Raw genomic sequence first — 9,140 nt, forward strand, 5'->3', positions numbered from 1 at the left:
CAGCCCTCTGGTCCTCACAGAACCGGAGATATGGGCTTAACCTTTTAACCTTTTCGGACTTAGCCGTTTTAACGCCACGCTGCTTTTTCCCATTGGAATCGATGGCCGGCGCCGCCATTGGAAATGCATGGGCCGGCATCGCCATGGGATTCAATGGCACAACCGTCGTGGTGAGCGCGACCCTTTACAGGGATCCCTCATTCCCGGACCCGGTGGGGGTCGAGTGTGGGAGTTCCTAGGATCTAGGGGCAAAAATAATTTTATTCCTGGGTGCCCTAGAACCTAAGGTTCCCATGCCAATTGTGATTGAACTTGACCGGGTAATGATCAAAGTTCTTTTTCAGAAAATGTTTCCGCTCTTGCGGTCTGCGGTTTGGATGGCTGCCAACCCGTTCCTGGAGGTCGGCGTCGAGGAATCCCCATTGAAATGGATGGCTCCTTTGACTTACAATGGGGAACCGCCGCTCCTCCTCTCGGGCGCCACCTGCAGGTCTTCTACCGAAACAGGCCCAAATCGCCGGAATCTCCATAAGGTTGCATTGGGCTGCAATGGCGACCTATGGAGAGCTGCAAAATGGAGCCTGAAAGGCGGGAAAATGAAACAAAGGGCTATAAACACTGAATTAACATTAACCCTTTCCCTCCCGCACCAATCCCAGTGTATGTGTTGGTGCAAACACTGGAATGGGAACAATACACATTTACAGGGAAATATACATTTGGTTGCTGAAGCAGGGTAAAAACACCTTACTGGACCGCAGTCCAGTTAACCCCTTGCTTCCCACGTGAGAGCAAGGGGTGGCCAAATGGGGTGTAACCCCTTTAATACCGGGCCATACCCCCTCTCCCATGACACCTCCTCTGCTCAATGGGTGCCTTGTGACTCAGCTGCCCACCCTGGCACTGGGACACTACTGGCATCCTTCATGAACTTGATAAGTCCTGAGGGGTTGGCCTGGAAAAATTGTCCTCCGGCATTGTCCAGTACATTGTCCTGGCAACATTGGATTGTGAAGTCCAGACCCTGCTGAGCAGGACTCGAATGTGGCCGCCGGGCATTCTCCTTTGCCACCCTCTGCCCCCCACCCAGTGCCTGGTGAACCAAGCCCATCGTGAAGGAGCACCTCTGCAGACCAGGCTGCATGTTGCCCAGAGACTGGCATGTCTCTGTGCCAGCGAGAGACCAGCTACCAAGCACAGACCGTCGCTTCTCCGTCAACCCAGTCTGGGAAAGAGCTATGTCACTATCCTGTAGGGACCCTACCCTGTAGGACCCTGGCCCTGTGCCCATTTGTAGCTGCTCCGCTATACCTCCCTGGCTCTAGGGCAGTCCCCACCCCAAGTGGCATCACTTCTGGATTCCAGAAACCACCTGGGATGCTGACTACTACCCTCTCCTGTGCCTCCTGGGACAAGGCAATCCCCCAGTACCCTGTACTGGGGTTCCTGGTACCCAGATACTTTGTTCCTGCCCTCTCAATACTGAAGGCCCGGAGATAAGCACCTGCTACCACCACTGCTGCTAGGGCCAGCATCACTCCTCTCCCCTCCACTGTGCTGCCCTTCCTCCCTGTAGCTACCCTTGGCTGCCCTGGGGATAGAACCCTCTGCTGTACCCCCCTAGCCCTGGCTACTGCTCCTTGCTGCCTACCTACCCACAGCCCTTCCTCTGGAAACCCTGGGGAATCTGTCAGGGGGGTTGCTCCTGGCAAGTCAGAACAAGGAAACTCCTGCCTTCCTAGCCCATCCCTAGCTTCTACCAGCTGCCTGACACCCCACTGACCTCCTATCTCCCCCTGCTCCACAGTGTGTCCCTGCCTAGACGCCCCTAGGCTCAGCACCTCAGCCACTGCTGATGACTCCTGCTACTTGCCTCCCTGCAGCCCACCTTCACTCTGCTCCCCCCTAGGCAATCCTAACCCAGACACAGGGACTGCACCTACCTCCCTGACCCTGTCTCCCGCTTACCAGGGAGGAGCTCAGGGGCATCTCTTCAGCTGCAACCGCCTTAGCTCTTGGCTGGCAGGCATCCCTGGGTTGGCAAAAGCTTGCCACTGCCCATGATACCTCCAGCCCATAGCCAGGCTGCAACAGGGGGTTGCTGATCAAAGAGAGACCCCCTGAGGCTCTGCCAGGGTAATGGGGAACTGTAGCTGCCATACCTGCTGCTTTTCCTCCCCGGCTACCACTAGCCCGTCTTCTCCTACTGAGACCTTGTGCTGGCTACCCACCTGCAGCCTTCCCTCACTCCGCTTCTCCCTAGCTAGTTCTACCCTGATACTAAGGACACCTGAGTGAGGCCATCTCTCTGACACTGCCTCCCCATTACCGGAGAGGAGCCCAGGGGCACTGGTGCAGAAGCACCTGCCTTGGCTCCTGGCTGGCAGGTAATCTGGGGGTGGTCTAACTGTGCCACTGCCCCTGATACCTCCAGCCCATAGCTAGGCGACAACAGTGGGGCTCTAAACCGAGAGACCCCCTGATGCTCTGCCTGGGTAATGGGGAAATCTAGCTGGCTCACTTGCTGCCTTTCCTTCCCTGTTCCCACTGGCCCACCCAACCCTCTCCCAGGCAATCCTACCCTAGAGCTGGGTGCAAACGGGGCTAGCCCCTCTCCCTGAAGCTGTGCCCCCATTACCAGAGACGAGCTCAGGGTTGCTGGTGCGGATGCACTCGCCTTAGCTCCTGGCTGGTAGGTAATCCTGGAGTGGTCTAACTTTGCCACAACCCCTGATACCTCCAGCCCATAGCAAGGCTGCGACAGTGGGGCTCTTAACTGAGAGCCCCCTTGATGCTCCACCAGGGTAGTGGGAAAGCCTAGCTGCCCTACAAGCTGCCCTTCCTTCCCCTCCCCTGGTAACCCTATCTCCTGCCACCCACCGGTATCTCCTACAGGGGAACAACAGGGTACAGACATAGGAAAAAATAAGTCAGAGTCAGTCTGCGACTGGGTCTGGCTTACCTCACTGGTCCTTACAGAGACCGCTCTCTCGTAGGTCCCGATTGCAGGGGGACTGGAGTGGCCGCCGCCGGCATCATCTTGGCCGGGCAGCAACGGGCAACAGCCGCAACAGCTCCCGGGTTTGGCACAGGAAAAACGGTGCAGGACTTGGGTCCCAGGTCCTCGTGGAGAAACACGGCTCCATTCAACCAAGGAGAACCACCCTCCTCATGCAACCCCTGTCCCTCCCCCCACTCAGAAAGGGCTCTGGAACTTTGCCAGAATCGCGGCTCTTCCACCGCCACCGCCGCTATGGGCAAATACCGGGTGACTGCCGCAACAGCCCCCGGCTTCGGCATAGGGTCGCCAGCGTAGATCGTGGGGCTCTGGTCATCGCTGAGGATCGTCGACTCCGCCAAACAATGTAAAACACCCACCTCCCGGCATTTTGCCGGAATTGCGGCTTCTCCTCCGCCGCTGCCTGCATCCCGCGTCCTGGAAACACTTCCACTGGCCGGACCATATCAGGTCGGGCCAGGGGTACACAGCACATTGCTGTAGCAAGCTGACCGCTTGCCGATAACCGGAAAAGATGTTATCCGGCCGCCGCTCCGCTGTTCTCCGCTGGGATCAGATGGATGGCAGCCGCTCTCCGCCGCTGTTGCCGATGCAGCCTGGCAAGGTTCTCCGGGGGACGTCCCGCGAAGGGTTGTCGCCCTGGCTGGGTGGGAGCCGTCGGAGGATGTCGCTAAATGGGTCACCTGGTCCGCAGCTCATGAGCACTGGCCCTGAGGGATTTCTTCGCCCGACCGCACACGGTCTGGGCATTGGGCTTTGATGTGGCCCGCTTTGTTGCAGTGGTAACACCGTCGCTTCTTCCGGAGCTCCTCCGCTGCCGGTGGACTACCCCCCACAAGAGGCTGCTGAGTCCAAGGCGGAGTTGCTCGAGTGCCAGGCTCAATCTGGAGCTTCTCCGCCACCGGTGGACTACCCCCCGCAAGAGGCTGCTGAGTCCAGAGCAGAGTTGCTTGAGCGCCGAGCTCAGGGAGGGGGTAAGCGGGTTGGGATATCGCCAGCTTCTGGAGCTTGTTACGCTCCGCCTGGGATCACATCCCTCCCCATGCAGACAACAGTGAAAGCTCTTCCAGGGAAAAATGACTGGCCGCCGCAACGGCCGATACCTCTCCGGCTGTAAGACTCCTGTGGTCTCCGCGATCACCCGCTCCCTCCACAAGTCTCTGCTGTCCCGGATCTCGGTCCATTCCCTGCTCTCCCGGTGGTTTGGTGGTTACAGCGGCTGCAGCTGTGAATCTTTGCTCAGCCTGCTGGGTTTCGTGCTCACCGATCGCCGCCTCACTCTCAGCTCTACCGGCTGCAGGTTCCCGCTCAGACTTGATACATTCCTCCGGTCTTGGTGCCCGGCTCCAGTCACACGAATGGCCGGCACTTGGCTTCTGGAGGCAATGCTTCTCACAAGTAGGGGAACGGTGAGGTGGTGCCATATCTTGTGTTATATGTTGTACACTGTGTGTCCAATATCTTTAGCCTTAGGAACTCGCAATTCCCCGAGTTCCAACTGTATTACAGAGTCCCGCAGTAAACTATAATACAGGTTCAATTCAATCCCGCCGCTGCCACCAGTTTTATTCTAAGCCTGTCACGGTAGCTAGTGATAGGTTATAATAATACACACCAAAATATCTGGGTTGAATTGAACACGACTTAGATATAATAAATATTGTTTATTCCTTAAAGAAGGTGTACACAAGATATACAAATAACAGGCAAAATATAGACACTTACTCAGGAATGGGGATGATGAAGTAATCAGGAAACAGGATTAGCAATTCATCAGGCATCAAATAGTTGTTAAACTTGAAGTCACGAAAACACGAACAACGAACAACCCAAGCATAGGACTGTGACGGGGAGGAAAGGGTTAATACCTGATTTGCCATGCATTACTGTTGTTGCCCTGTCCCCACCATTTTTATTCCCCATGTGCAGGCCATTCCCTGTCTGCGAGGGTAAAAGACAAAATGCATTGCTTGCCATACCCTCTAACCAACACGATAGAAGATCTTAAATGTAAGGCAGGAGGTATTTTTTTGTAAGTCTAAGCAGGAATTACGTGGACATCCAGCTGTGATATGGGTGAATGAGCTTCGGTATTTTTATGACCAAGCCTGAAAGGGTTGTAATTATTTTTATGATGGAGCCTCAAAAGGCTCCCACAGATTTAGAGTCCCCCTGTCTAAAAGAGTGTCAACTATGACAGGACCCAGAGGCCCATAATGTATACAATACTGGCATACTGATGCACAGCAGATGTCAGGCTAGTGACACCTCTAAGTCAGAGACCAGACCCAGTGGCCCCAAGAAATGGGTTTAGCCCAGGTATGCTAAATGGCATGGGCGTCAACCTGACCCATGCGCCCTGCCCACCGGACAGCCCTTTTGACCCATCTTATGAACTGTGGGTCACTGGCTATTCGTGGTTTTTTTTGTTCTCACGAGGGGATTGGATCCACATGTTAAAGATAGCTTTGGCAGTCTATAACTGTGGCTTCCCAGGTATTTCCCAGTGTGATTCCTGAATTTTAATCCATGATGTAAAGATGCAAGACTTTGTTCCAGTACAGCAGCAACCAGTCCAGGAGTGAAGGGGTTAACAACCACATAACCACAGGACTTTTAAAACCAAGGGTGCATTTCTTGCACTGGCAAGCAAAGATGCTGTTGCTGTGAATACCTTGTCCGACCCTATGACCCAGAGTGGTCTGAATGCTCATAAACAAAGGCACTTATGTAAGTGGAATACTTTGTGTTTTTAACATTAAAAACAGTACTATACTCTTTTGCTTTCCCCTTTTTTGTATATGGAATTTCCCCCCTCTATGTGGATCTGGAGTACCTGTCTGGAGACATAAGTTGGTAACTTTGAACAACCACAACGCTTTCATTTCACATTAAACACGTGAGTGCAAATTCTATAGAACTTCCAGCATTGAAGCTATTTTGTTGGAGTAGACAATATTGCACTATTTTGTGTTTCTACTTTCTTTTCCATGTCCTGATGTGATTTGCGCACCTTTTTCTCCTTCGTTCACTGGCAAGCAAATGACCATTTCTTTTTTTCCAAGGACAATTTATTTTGTTTCCTGATCCCAGTGAGTGTGGTTTTAAGTGTATTCTGCAGATGTCGTGTGTTTGTCTATTAAGGAAATAAATCACAATTTATTTTGCAACTTGTTCTGTTCAATCAAGTACCCAGAAATATAAATGTGTTGATAAAAGTTGATGTCATCGTGACAAGCTTTTAAAAAACTGGTGGCAGCTGGCGGGATACTGATTGAACCTATATTGCAGTTTCCTGCTGGCTCTGTAATATAGTGAGGACCTTGTAGCTTGCGAGCTCCTCAGACAAGTAGCAACTGACACACACTTCTAAAGAGCACGAGAGACTTCACTGTTCCCTTCACCCATACTCTGAAGGCACCATGAGCGATCGCTCAGGAAGGTTCATGTCATGGACCAGAGAGAAAGTCGTGGAGAGATGTGCGAGGTATGGCTTACCGACAGATGGGCGGTCGAAGGCACAACTGGAGGAGGATTTGGAGCATCATGAGGACCGCAGGGTCCTACCAGAGGGGCAAGTCCCCGTAGCTGCTGTGTTGGCTGACGCTATTCAGCCCGGAGTGCAGGAGGTCCCTCCAACTCCGGGGCTGCAAGGACATGAGGAGAGTCAAGTGACCCCCCGGTCGTGGGTGGCTTGGTGCCAGGGGTTGCGGACGAGGTAGAAGCTGCGGCTGCCGAGCGTGCCATCCCTGGGCTCACTGCACTTCTGGCTACATGGGGAATGGGTGTTAGCACTGCGGAGCGGTTACAGCTCCTGACAGCAGTGCTCGGAAGAACCCACAACTCCTACCTTGGAAACGGGGAACAAGGTCTTTCCCGGGTGGATCATCACAGCTTCAGCAAGTTCGTGGATGGCACAGATGACCTCGATGCGTTCCTGAATGACTTCGAGACGCAGTGTTCCCGGTTCCGAATTCCAAGAAGGGACTGGGTGGTCAGACTGCGACCACTGTTATCTGGCAAAGCCAAACGGACTGTGATGGGTATTCCACGCGTGGATGCCGATGACTACGGTCATGTGAAAAGCAAGCTGCTAACCCAGTATCTAGTTTAATCACAACCCCCATTGTCTGCGCTTCTCACTTTTTTCTTTCTTGTTGTTAACCCAGTATGCCCTGACTCCAGAATCTTACAGGGGCAAGTTCCGGACGGGGGTAGTACTACCCGGAGAGTCATACAGCACCTATGCCAGTAGGATGGCTTTGCATGGGACTCAGTGGGTGGAGGGGAATGGGGTTACAACATTCCATACCCTGCTGGACTTATGCTTTCAAGAGCAGCTGCTGCAGCAGCTTCCCACAGATGTGAAAGGATGGGTCTATGACCATAAACCTCAAACCTATGAGGATGCAGCGAGAATGGCAGATGAGTATGTGGCCAGCCGAGTTGCAATGAAGGACCCTGTTGCACCCAAAGGAGCAGGTCGTGTGGCCCAGGGCACTAAGACTACCCCTCCATGGACACACCAGCCTGCGGCAGCAAACAGCACACCCAAGGCTGCAGAGATCAAGCATGAGAGGCGGTGTTACACTTGCAACAAGGTCGGGCATCTCAGGCCAGACTGTCCGGACCGGGACCGGTCCAAGGGACCCCATCAGGGGCAATGCTCACCAGCTGCGAGGCCGGTCGCCCGTGTGCGACGGGCACACACAGAGGAGCCAAGTACAGCCGTGGAACCAGCCCACAGAGGGATGTCCAGTGGAGAGACTGCACTTGCCACCTCAGGACCAGCAGCTGAGAGCGGGGGACATCAGGTTGCTCCAGTCTGGATGCAGCCCAACGATGTCCGGCAGAAGCATCTGTGGAAGGTCACTATCGGTGACCGGCAGGCGGACGGCTTGCTAGACTCCGGTGCCAAGTGACTCTGGTTCACCCTGATATGGTGCGGCCAGAGGATTTGCTCCCAGGCACCGGAATGCAAGTGACCATGCCAGACGGAGGACCACGGTCACTCCAGGTTGCCCGGGTCTTTTTGGACTGGGGTGCCGGACGTGGCATGAGGGAGGTGGGGGTTTTGCCTGGGTTAGATGCTGAGGTCTTGCTGGGTAACGACCTAGGACACATTACCTGTGTTTTTACCACTGAGCTGGCACCTGTTGCAGCGATCACCAGGAGCCAGTCAGCAAGGATCGCAGCAGAACCAGCCCCTGTCCCCCTGCATTTGGGACCTACAGTTCCAGTAGTCTCTGCAGAGACCAGACAGGTAAGCCAGACTCAGTCGCTTTCTGACACTGACTTACTGTTCCCTGTACCTGTTCCCTGTCCCCCTGACTCAGATGTGACCGGGGGGTGGCCAGAGTTAGGTGCTCAGTTTAGGGATGCGGTGCAATCTGATCCCAGCTTGGTGGGCATGAGACTGCGGGCGTCTGAGTCTAAGCCAAGCAAGGGGTCTGATTACTTCTTGTGGCACCGCGGGCTCCTATACAGAGAGCAAGGGACCACCGGGTTAGATGAGGTATGGATGGGGAAGAGACAGCTAGTGGTACCCCGGGAATATAGGCATCAGTTGTTGCGGGTAGCCCACTCCATTCCACTAGCGAGGCATCAGGGGGTCGCTAGGATGCGAGCCCGGCTGTTGCAGCGTTACTAATGGCCGGGGGCATCCAGTGAGGCGGCAGAGTTCTGCTGATCCTGTGATGCCTGCCAGCGAGTACGTAAGGCGGGTGACCATGTGAAGGCACCCCTGAATCCGTTACCGGTAATAGGGGAACCCTTTCAGCGGGTAGATATGGACCTCGTGGGACCCCTCATGGTTCCCAGTTGGTCAGGAAAGCGCTACATTCTCACGGTGGTGGATTTTGCCACCCGGTACCCTGAGGCGGTAGCGCTTGCCAGTATTGAGGCTAGGGCAGTAGCTAAAACTCTGTTAGCCATTTTTTAGGTTTCCCTAGTGAGATCCTAACTGATCAGGGGTCGCAGTTCATTAGTGAATTGCTCCAGTGTCTCTGGGAGGCGTGCGGGGTGAAGCACCAGCGCACTACCCCTTACCACCCCCAAACCAACGGACTATATGAGAGGTTCAATGGTACCCTGAAGCAGATGCTGCGAACATTTATAGAGG

Source organism: Ascaphus truei, chromosome 3 (assembly GCF_040206685.1).
Source record: "Ascaphus truei isolate aAscTru1 chromosome 3, aAscTru1.hap1, whole genome shotgun sequence".
NCBI lineage: Eukaryota > Metazoa > Chordata > Amphibia > Anura > Ascaphidae > Ascaphus > Ascaphus truei.